The sequence below is a fragment of the Macrosteles quadrilineatus genome, unplaced genomic scaffold, assembly GCF_028750875.1.
Source record: "Macrosteles quadrilineatus isolate MER2022 unplaced genomic scaffold, UCM_ALF_1.0 Scaffold_2__2_contigs__length_208266976, whole genome shotgun sequence".
Taxonomy (NCBI): domain Eukaryota; kingdom Metazoa; phylum Arthropoda; class Insecta; order Hemiptera; family Cicadellidae; genus Macrosteles; species Macrosteles quadrilineatus.
The window spans coordinates 194,770,115-194,782,564 of NW_026542595.1; positions in this window are offsets into that span (position 1 = coordinate 194,770,115).

Consider the following 12,450-nt stretch of genomic DNA (forward strand, 5'->3'; position numbering starts at 1 on the left):
AATTCAACTTTTTCTGCAAATCTTGGAATTTTCCAAATGTTCATAGCAATTCATTGCACTTTTAATTTCAGCAGCGATATTCTATAACATAATCATCGAAATTTGTCTAATACATAGGGATCTAGATATTTGTGAGTTCGATTGGGATTGCACAAATCATGTTTTGCTTATTTTTATACTAGTTTTCATATTGAAAAGACATGGAATCTTCGTTCTCATAATTTGTTTTGTTAAATATGTAACTTGTTAGGTTTGTTTGTTTGAGGGTTTTTGCCGAAGCAATCTCGAGACCTATATTACCTTGTAAAAAACTTGAACTTTACTAATGAAATTTACATGGCTTACATAAAGAAACAATAATAAACTGTTAATGGGTTAGTAGTGCAAACAATTTTTTTTTTAGATTAATATACTCAGCATCACGACAAATAGACATAAACACTATTTAAGAATGTATTTATTTTTGAAAACTGTAAAGAAACTTCGTTTCTAAACATTAGATATAACATCAAATATTACATTCTACTGATAAAGATAAAATATTTATGATTATATCTGTGATGTAACTGCTAAATTTTGGAAAATAGTTATTAAGTACATACGTCAAATTCATTAAACAATTTTCAAAACTATTCGACAATAAATATTTACTAAATCTAATTCTTGACGTATAATGGATTTCTAACTTACCTGTTATAGTAACACTGTTAAATGAAGCAACACTTACATAATTAATGCAATCAGTATAGTAAATAATTACTATCCTATCTACTTAAACCACTCGCCTTACGCAATTTAAATGATTTAATAAGATCAACATTCAAAGGCAAAGGAGATGTAAGTGTATTTTCACAGCATAATATTTCAACTTTGTCAATTCCTCGCCACAACTAGCCATCCAATCACGTGTTGGACACAACTTAGCTAGTTTCTGGACGAGGTAAGTGTCCAAGTTTGTCCAATCTCAACTTTGCTGAGTAGACAATCTGTGGTCTTCCGTTATCGCCTTCTGGATACTGTTCAGTATAAGACCAAGTAAGTGCAATCTTCTTTGATGATAAGATAGATTTGTGGACGAAAAATTCAGCCAAACCTTTTTTGCTTAGTTTTTCGTACGTTAAACTTTTATTCATTCTTATTTGTTGATAACTATGTTAAAACTATATTAAATCACAAAATGGAGTAACGGAAATTTTAATTCATACAATTTTAAATTATTATCATACGTCATGATATCATATATGTCTAAGCTCATAGTTTTAAGATCGAACACAAGAAAAACTATATTTTCTTTTAGAAATGACAGTGTAAAGTCAATATTTCACGAGCTCTTCCCTATTTCTGAAAACTATTTGTTTTCAAACGTCGACGCTTGTTTACTTAGTGAATTTGAAAAAAGAAGAATATTTTGACGTTTCTCGTTTCTTAGAATTCGTACAATATTGCCTGACAATGTTTTCTACACCTTCTTCAGCCAGTTAATAGAAATTGAAACATTTCATAGTTTGAACCTATATGCGACGTAAGATATGTCTGATATTTTATGAACCTGATAATGAAATACATTTTGCTATGCAATTTTAATGATTAGGCCTACAGAAACTTTACCTGAGTATCCTATATGTGTTTTAGTCTCATACAGAAGTGTAAAGAAAATACTGAAACAGATATGTGTTTTATTCATACAGGACTCAATAAACTCTAATCGAACTACAATAGTAAAAATCTTCTCTTTTGACCTAGCAATCTTTAAGAATTATGTTTATACCCTTATTGATTAATAAAAGTGTGTGTAATTCATTGAATTTATAGGGAACCCGCATTTCATAATGTTAGCCTTATCTATTTGTGCTGAGAAATAATGTAATAATACATGACTAAGAGAATAGTCCACTTTTGTTTAGTTTTTAAATACCCATAATTTAGAGTGTATTCATTTAAAACCTATATATACATGATTGTACTAATCGACATTTCTGCCTGTATGTTAGTCCTACTGACATTCAGTTTTTATTATAATTAATTGTTTTGTAAAGATCTCTTCATTCCCCTAGCGATGCTTCCATACCTGCTCATTAGATACACGTGGCTCATGAAGGGATGCTGTGGTCAACAATATCACTGAGGACATTGAAAATGTATTTTTATCTTGATATTTTAGCCAATAAAATATGTATTCCTAACGAATATTAGTAAATATGACACACATAACATATCAAATATATTAAAACAAAACTTTTCACATGCTTGACCTTTTATAATTCTATCATTTCCTACTCCGATTTATTATGTTGAAATAATTAGGCTATTTTAATCTTACCATTGAAAAGAATTTGTGTATAATATGCGACAGCTTAAGTCACAACATTCTACGAAACATTTTATTCTGCACTTTCAGCACACAAACACTACTTTACATTGTACATAAAAAATAAAATGAACATAAGTTATGGTAAAAAATGGAGTAAGTCGAAAATCACATTACAATTCAATAGAGCTAGTTACGTGTTAAATTATTGGCAAATATGATAGAATATAATATGTATTGTTATAATATGTATCTACAGTTCCTAGAAAAAAATTAAGACATTTTTTACCCTTAAAATAATCAACCAAACACTAATTTACATAATAATTCAAAAAAGCTTATAACTAGAATAGAAAATTCACTAGTTAAATAGTTTTATTTATTTTTTACAATAATTGAAATTGTTAGACACACTGTTGTAGCAAAACCAAGAAAAACTGAAAACGTTCCATAATTTTAGAACCGTTTATATTCTTCAGTACACTTGAGTAACAGTAAGCTTGTGGTAACTGTTACTCAACACTTTGCATCATTTAAATGCGTAAATGTATACACGAAGTTGAATCACCTGTTGTAACGAGACAGTTAATTTCCCAGTAACAAGACAAAGCCTTGTCTCTCCCACCAATAAGTGTTCTCGGGGAGCTGTTGTTGACTGTGAATATTGCGGCTTGCTGACTCTGGCCTGAGGTGAGAGCTTGTAAATGTGGGTTAAATTGTAACTCGTGAGAAGGTTTACAACTCCAACAAGTAGGAATTCCATTCCCTGAGGTCTTGTGGTAAACCAGATTGCAAGCATTTAATATTACAGAATACGTCATTAGTAAAATCCTACATAATATGCAATCACTGCCTTTTACTTAAAAATAACTATCTGAACCTTATTTTTCATCACATTTGTTAAACTTACACACTATTTAACCTCAAATTATTTGATGATAGCGGTTCTACAGGTTAAAAAACAAATGAAACTCTCCAGTAATTCTACAATTACTGGAGTTTTTCTGACAAGTAAGGTTTTACAACAACTATTGTGTACAAGCCTAATACTATTCCGAATACCATAAAAAAACAATTCATTCTTCAACACGTTTTGGACTCAACTATTATTTTACTCTTGAACACCCATTGTTAACTTTATATCCAAAAGCGAAATCCATCTCAACCTCTTTAGAAATCATAGGAAGTAAATATCCACCACATTATTTCCTACACATGCTAAACTAATGTTGGTAGTCTAGCCCACGGTTAGACAAAACTCTTACAACAACAACAACAGCAAACAATACAGATACACCTGGCTTCCATGAGAGGAAGACCATTTCTTTCACAACCAAGTTGTAAATAGATGAAGGTAAAGGAGAAACAAAGTTGATCGCACTGCAAAATTATTAGACATGGACAGAAAATACTATCGTGGCATCACATTCAATACAGCCATATCATTCAATACATGACAATACATGACAATACATGACATTCAATACATGACAATACATGACATTCAATACATGACAATACATGACATTCAATACATGACAATACAGCCAAAATCTTCTCCAATAAGCCATAAATCTTTATTAGTAAACACAAACATACAATATGAGGCTGAATCTGAAAAACTGCGTCACTCTGCACTTTTAGCGAAGATCCTTTAATGACTTGAGGTTCCTGACATGGGACTCCTTTACATCTTATAATATACCCAAACGTCACAAATATACAGCTTTAAAAATATAATCATTGATGTAGTTAAAATATGATGTAAAATTATATGCAATAATGATAACATTGACGGTGACATCTGACACCCTTTTCCTTATCTTCATTAACGATCTGCTCACACTTCCTTTTCATGGACAAATCTGTGCATTTGCCGATGACGTCGCCCTCTTTTATTCCGAAAAGAATAGTGATTTAACTTTCAACAAAATTAAAGATGACTTAATTTTGCTTAGTAACTGGTGTGCAGCAAACAAAATGCAATTCAATGTTGAAAAAACCAAATACATTAATTTTAATTTAGTACATAGTTTTAACTTTATAAATGATCTCGTTTTCCACACTTTTGGCTGTTCCTTTAATTCTTGTAAATGTAAAAAAATTGAAAAGGTTAATAATTTTCGCTATCTTGGGGTCATTTTAGACGAAAATTTAAATTGGGATAAACATGTGACAAACCTGCATTCAAAAATTAAATTCTCCATTAGAACCTTTTATTTTTTAAAAAATATTTGTAGTAGATTTTTATTGCGAACCCTTTATTTTGCTTTAATTGATTCAAGATTACAGTACGCCATCCAGTGTTGGGGGGGTACCTATAAATGTCATACTGACAGATTAAGAGTCACACAAAATCATTTTATTAGATTAATTTCAAAATGCCAAATAAGAGAAAGTTCCTTTCCGTTATTTTTTGAACTTAAAATACTTCCAATTCAACATTTATATATTTACAAGGTTTTACGGCTTTTTTATGTTCGAAGTGGAAATACAGGAACAAGTAACCTTTTGTACAATACTAGAAATCACAACCAAGGAATGTTCAGATTACCTAAAGTAAACAAATCGCTCTTCAGACATTCTTATCAGTACAACGGACCTAAATATTTCAATCAATTACCGGGAGAAATCAGAAGTTGTTCGTCCTTAAATTTGTTTTCTTTAAAATTGAAACATTGGCTCTTCAAAACTCCAGTCATTGATTTTTTAAATCAGGTTCTTAGTTAACAAAATATTTTTGTATGGCCTTTTCAATGTTATTTCAATTCCATCTGTTTTTTTTTCTTGCATATTTTGTTTGTGTTATTCATAATTAGTAATGAATGTATTTGGTTTAACGAACAAAGTTCTCATTATTATAAGGTAATTATTTGATTTTTTGTTATAACAATAGAGAAGTTTTATTTATATTTACTGTATATGTATAAGTTAATATAAGTGTCAAACGGCGCCACGGAGAGCGGCATGGTTATTAATCACTTCTTTCAACAAGGACTGGACTCATACAATTTTTTATTACTTGTAAATAACTGTGTTTTTTTCTTTCATGTTGTCACAAATACTGGAGACTGTGACATCATAGTTCCAAGGTGAATTTGTTTTGTAATTTTAAAAAACTTGTATTTGGGGAATAAAGTCATTATTTCATTATTTCATAATTATTAGTCAAATCAGTTTTATTTAAAATTTCAAATGTCGTAGTACTATTAAATCGGAATATTATACAATACATAATTTAATAACACATTTTCGGATAGTAGCTTTTATTTGATAAACATGAAATAAGGATAATAGTGGCTGGCTTTACGTAATACTTGTCGGATGTAGTAAGGCAAAATTACTTCTTCGTGCCTCGGGCAAAGATTGTTTGTCGAGAGAAAATTGTCCACATAATTTGCAGAGCGCTTATTGTGTGGATCTTCATGGAATAATATTCTAATTTATAACAACAAACAAGACATCTCAAAAAATCATATTGCTAGCATGTTTCTATTTTTAACTATAGTGTAGTTTCAGAGCATCATTCAATTGTTATTTTCCTTACGTACGTCAATATTCATAAGGTTAAAGCTCTTATTTAACATGTGTATTGCAATGTATGTCACCGTTGCTTACTAGTTACAGCTCCTTGGCATTGACTAATCAAAGGAAGGCCAGCCCATTAACAAAATAACCATCTTTAAAATCAAATTTGCAAATATTGTGAGAAAAAAAATCCCTCGGATACTTAATGGTGTGTACATCATGCAAAATATGTAAACGGAATCAAGGCTAAGTCCTAAAATTAAACAAATAAGCAATGAGTTGCACAAGAGTTTAGCTGCAAAATATAAATAAAATTACGGGTAACTGTTTTATTTAGGAAGGTATTAAATATTTCTTGAGCGTTATATGTGAACTTTGAATACAAGTTATGAGTTCATCTTTATTTTAAAGGCTTAAATACAACATTAAATCAATTCCGCCACAATTCCATGATTAAAACTACTGAGCATTTTATACACTAGTCTCTCTACCCAGAATTATTTATATAATCCTGACTAGATATCTATACATCTAGATCCAGAATCAAACTTACGTCATCAAACCTGTAATATTTTTATTTGGAGGAGAGTATAACAACTGCCTGTCTACCTAGACACAAATTAAAGTGTTTTTGTTAATGATTTATAACGGTCTGAGGTATGTTTTAATTCGACTACAACCTAAAATCTTTTTTATTTTAATACAAATATGTTTCTTCAAATTAATGAATAAAAATACAGTAAAAATATGTCTTATCGTAACAGGGTTTTTATTAACAATAATAACAACTATTTACAGCATTGTTAGTGTATGATTTTCAGTCACTTTCAGCTGTTGTGACTGTAGCACAAGTGTAGAGGTTTTGCTTTCTCTTGATTCTCTATCACAAACAGGCTTCTGTGAGTGACAGACCAACCTGCCACAAAACCTCAAGAAGTTTATATCAATTGCAATATAAATTAAAAACAAATAATAAAATGATCTTAATATAACTAACTTTGTTCATGTTTGCCACAAAAAAAAAAAAAAAAAAAAAAACAGTTCATCTGAAAGTTTTAATGGAAGTTTAATACACCACAATCGGAAAAAAGAAAAACAATAGTCTAAATAATTTAATTAGAGAAAGTTTGGTGATGGCACAAACTACGTTCATTAGCGATTTATAAATTGTTTGGATAGAAGCTCTTTTCAGAAATCGTGAATTAATGCACTTTATTTGGATCAAACTATTCTTATTCTCGTATTCTCAATATAAATATCTAACTAACTCGTTAAACAACTTTTAACGATATGGGACTGTAAATTTATATTTTTACCTTCAGATTAACATGGTGAATGGTGATCTCTATTCACTTGAAAAATTTACTTAGTTATTTTAAAAAAATTAAACTATTTTTATCACAGATAGAGAGAAAAATATATAAAGTTTAAATCATAAAGTCAAAATGAAATAAATGTTATAAACATTTTAACAAACTCAGGAAAGCAACACATTTTAATTTGTAGTAATATCTATGTATGTATGCTTCACAAATATATGTCAATTATTAAGTTGTTGTGCTTGTAATATTTGGGGTTCGGATGGACATGAACACAAAATTCACCCCATTTTCTATGAAATATCTATTCCAATAATAGGCCTTTCATTCAAATGTTACCCAGCATACGATTTGATTTAACTATGGTTTTAGTATGGAGTAGTTAATTTCATTCACCCTTTTTTTGACTGCTCAGCTTTTTACTGGCATAATCACTCGTACAGCCACATATAAAAATATTTCGAATTTGAATTTAGTCATGATAGACTATACTCTTATACAAATTTAAAACGGAAATGACAACTATCAAACTTTACTATTCATGTTGACCTTAAACTTTCAAATGAAACTAACCAACAGACTAATAACTATTGACTAATATTTACTTGCCTGGATGGTTATGTAGGTTGACTTTGGCACGAGTCCTATATCCATTCCTCGCTGTGTTATTTGAATTCCCTCACGCCACCTGTAGACCACCACACATATTGACTACATTGCTGTCAACGCACCCTGGACAACTCAATAAATACCAACAAGTTCAAATTAAAGTACAAATCCATCTGTTACACATGAGTATGTTAAATTACAACATTTATTGAGCAAAAGAGAATACTTATAAGTGATGACCCTTTGTGGCGTTTATTGTTTCAAATCAATAAAAACTTTTAAAATGTGTGATTAAAAAGTATCATTTTTCATTATTTTTATGAGAAAGTTTTTTTAAGGATTAGTAAAATACATTTATATTCTGTGTTAGTTTCTAATTTGAATTTCGAGAGATGGAATAAATTTCAATTGATCTGATAAACGTTACTTTTAATAGCGATTGTAGGAAAAATAAATAAATTAGTATATTTGGTTAACTTTATTTTATTTACATACAACCGTTTTAAATTAATTTAAATATAGACAAGGTATTAAAACCACGTCGTGTAAAAAAGCCATTTTGGTGAAAAAAAAACAAAAAAACATAAGCATTAATAGTGTGATACTCGTCGATAAAACAGTAGTAATATCTACTACCTTACCATAGTAACTCAAAGAGTAATGAAGAATAAAACGTTTAATATTTTATTGTGATACAGTTATATCGTGTAAATGTACTAAACAGAAGTAGTAGGCCTACTAATTTGTTAATGTAAAAAAAAATATGTACACTTTAAATTAGTTTCTTTAAATAATTCTTCGTAACCAATTGGTATCCTTAAAAACGCTTTTTTGTAGGCCTAAGCTATTTAGTGTTGTTAGTGACTATTTTTATAACAGATTTATATATCTTAAGTGATTCATGTACGATGCCAAAAAAACACTGCCTGTATGTAAACAGTTTATAAAAGTGGAATATTAATTATACACACCTGTAAAATAAGGAGAATCAAATTTACACACCATACCAAAACTAAACCAAAGATGATACATTATTGCTTCCGACAGGTTTACTAACACCAATGTCTATAACTCACCCAACGTGTTAGACAAGTTACACAAGACTTACAACTTGGCACACTTACCGCTAGAACAAACTATCCTTAAGTGGATTTTAGTGGAACTAATTATGGCTTCACAACTATAACTAAACTTGTTTAAACTACATTAATTATTGTTTAGAATGTGTGTTTGAATATTCCTCTTTCCAATAATGTTGGTGGCCTCTTTTGGTCATGCAATTGCTAACCTAAATCTTTTGTAACCAACCTAAATATTTTGTATATTTGTAGAACCTAACAATAAAAGCAAAGGATAAGCCTGATTAGTAGAAAAAACACTGACAGGATACTCACCAGGTAACTACATACTTACACATACTTACTCACCAATACTGTTAAGGTACGAGTCTGCCATCAAATATTTAGATGGGATTTTCAAGTTGTATTAATAAATAAACAGTATCAGCAATCCGACACATACTTTCTCCCGTTAGTTTTTCAACAACCCTTATGGGTAAGCGGTTGGAACTATGTCATGTGGAAAATTATATAGCTGAAATAACTTTTGAAATATAACTTTAGAAGCAATATGCGTTGTACTATCTTCTTCAGAATACAAAATTCTGTATATAATTGTTATCCAAACTAGTTTAGGAATCAAAATTATATATCCGCCAAAAACTCAAACTTGAATTTCGTTTCGAAAACAATACTTTCTCCACATACTATGTTTAGAGGAGAAAGTAAAAACGATACAAAAGTCTCTTGATGAATTGAGATTGATTCCCTGCTACCTTTATAATCAATCAATGCAAACAATTATTACGATTGCCAAATTTTGTTAAGATTATCGTAGCTTTTTTGTAAACCAGTTTATTTCCTGAACAGTAACCTTTAGAGTGAAATATCATACAATTTGATTTCAGAGCAGACGGAAGCATGATGCATGTTATTACGATTCTGCTTCAGTTTTATGGCAGAGGCCAACTCAACTCATTTCAATACATTGTTTACGATCTTCGTCAAACAGATACATTGCTACATTTTATTTTATTGGTCATAAACCTTTTATCATATCTGGTATTGGATTGCCTTTACTGTCTATAAACCACCTAGCAATGAAATTTAGCATGCCGTATGTAGAATTTTTTTTATTTCACACATACCAATTTGGAAAACAATTTAAAACTTGTTTGAATGTTGCGTGCAATGATCCACCTTTGATATAAGTTTATATGAAAGAGTTTTTCGGGCAAGTTCTATAAAAAAAAATATCGAATTTTAAAACATTACCAAATACACGCCTTAAAAATATACTGAAAATATATTTTAAATGCTTAGGTCAACCAATTCTAGACGTAGCAAAATTTCTAGAGTGATCAAAGATTAGTAAAATAATAATGTTTAATTTTGTTTTAGTATATTGGATTTACAAGAATTAACTTAAAGTGGTGTTTTAATTAGTGGTTAGTTGATATGAAATTAAAATCTTATCAATAACTAATTAACTCCATACAAAAGCGAAATATTGCACCTTGAGGATTTTTATTTAAGTTTAGTAAAAAAAGAAAAAAATAATCCGACTATATATGAATGATTGAGAGATATAATATCGATGTATTAATTTAGTAGGTAGATATTTAAAACGACGATTGATTAAATAACAAAATGGACGAATTAAATTAGCTAGAAATCGTAACTTCAAACTTTGTACTTTCCCCATTTAATATTTCGTCTCCTAGTATCATTATCAGTTTTGTATAAAAAGCTAGGTAGATCATGATAACTGTTTTTCCTGTTAGTTGTATTAAAAATAGAATGAAGGTACGAGTAATTTGTGTCAACCTTAATTTTTACAGAAATGTCCATAAGTAATTAGTTTTTACAAACAGCAGCTAAACATCTCAGTATTGACGTTGTGTTAGTGCAAATGTTAAAAAATGTAGACTTTCATGATTCTTAATATAATTTTTTTGATATCAAAAGCACATAGTGGAAGGCATAAAAACAACGAAAATATTAACTTACAAATTAAATAAACAGCTAGGCCTATAATATTCTCTCATTGTTTGAAATTAGAATTGTGTTAGAAATCATATCACAAATGTACTTGACTTTATTTTGAGGTTTTCTTGATCACCAATTTATGACTACACGCGTTTGTAAATCGTTTGTGTTTAGGTCGGAAAAAATATGTTACTCTTTCAATCTCAAAAAGTATTAGATTTTGAGACGTGCAAATGTAATGATTTTTATAAAAAGCTAAATAATTAAAGTATTGATATTTTATTTATTTGCAATATTATTTCTGAGCTATACAAAAGGGAGTTATAAAGTAACGAATTTCCCGTTGAATTAGTATTTCTGGTTTGGTTTCAAACAATAAAGCAAAAACTAAGGATCATTAAACTAAATTATTTAGCCAGGCTTTGAAATTTTCCTACCTATCTAATCAATAGAAAACAATGTTTGTTGAAGAAAACAACTGTTTTAGTTCAAAAGGCTTTCCTCCCCCTAATGTTATAGAGTGACGCCGAATCGAACCACTTTGGGGTACAACTGAGGGTCAAGCTTTATAACCGAAAGCTTTTAGGATTATCGAGAACCAGCAGGGACGCTGGACTCTAAATATTGATTTATTTCCTTGATAGGAACCTTTACTTTTAAACTCAGGTAAATGGCCTACCTTGTATTACTTTAAATCACCTTGTTAATGTTTATTTTATTTAACAGGACAATATAAAACAAATATTAGATGGTAGGTCTACCAACTGTGTATTTCCAAGGGGAAAATTAAATTTAATAATTAAAAATCAAACAGATACTCGAGAATGTACAAAATATAAAAACCGCAAAGCATTAAAAGCAAATATATAGATAATCCATACTTATCCATACTTTTTTATTAACGTACTGTGAATCTTAGATTTTTTTATAAAATGTGTAGTCTTACCAATGTGCAGCGCCTTAAAGTTCTAAAAATTGCCTTACTATTTATTTTACGACACAGTTTCTGCCATAGCAAATGCTGTTAACACTGTGTCATACAATTAATTACAAATCTTATCTTGACCTAATGTTATTCAGTTGCATTGTTATATTCGATGGTTGGCATTATCCCGGAGAGTTGTCGGCCATCAATTATACCCTCGTGTGAACACAACCCACAGTCCTACCTCCCTAACATCTTGTAAATTATAAACCTATGTGAGTTTATGTTAATAACTGGGTAAGTATATGCTCCTTTTAAAATTTTATAATATGATAATACTACTTGGAACACTACTGAAATTAATTAAATATACTGTTAGTGTAGTATATTTTAACGTCGAAGCAGGTGTATGATTACTAACTAATAGCATAATTTATTTTTTATGTTTAAATGTGAGTCAAACTGGCGAATTTGCGACTAATTTCTGAACCTAATGAAAATACTAAATCTGAATTGAATCATACAAAGAAGTAGTATATTCGAAAACAATTTGTTTGATAATAATATATCCTATGGAAACAATCTCGTTCTAGGAATTTATAAATACATACGAGTGAAATTCATAACGGCATTAGTAGGCCTATATTTGGATGAAAATCCATCTGATAATAATATATCCTACGGGAAAAAACTCTTTCTAGGAATTTATAAATA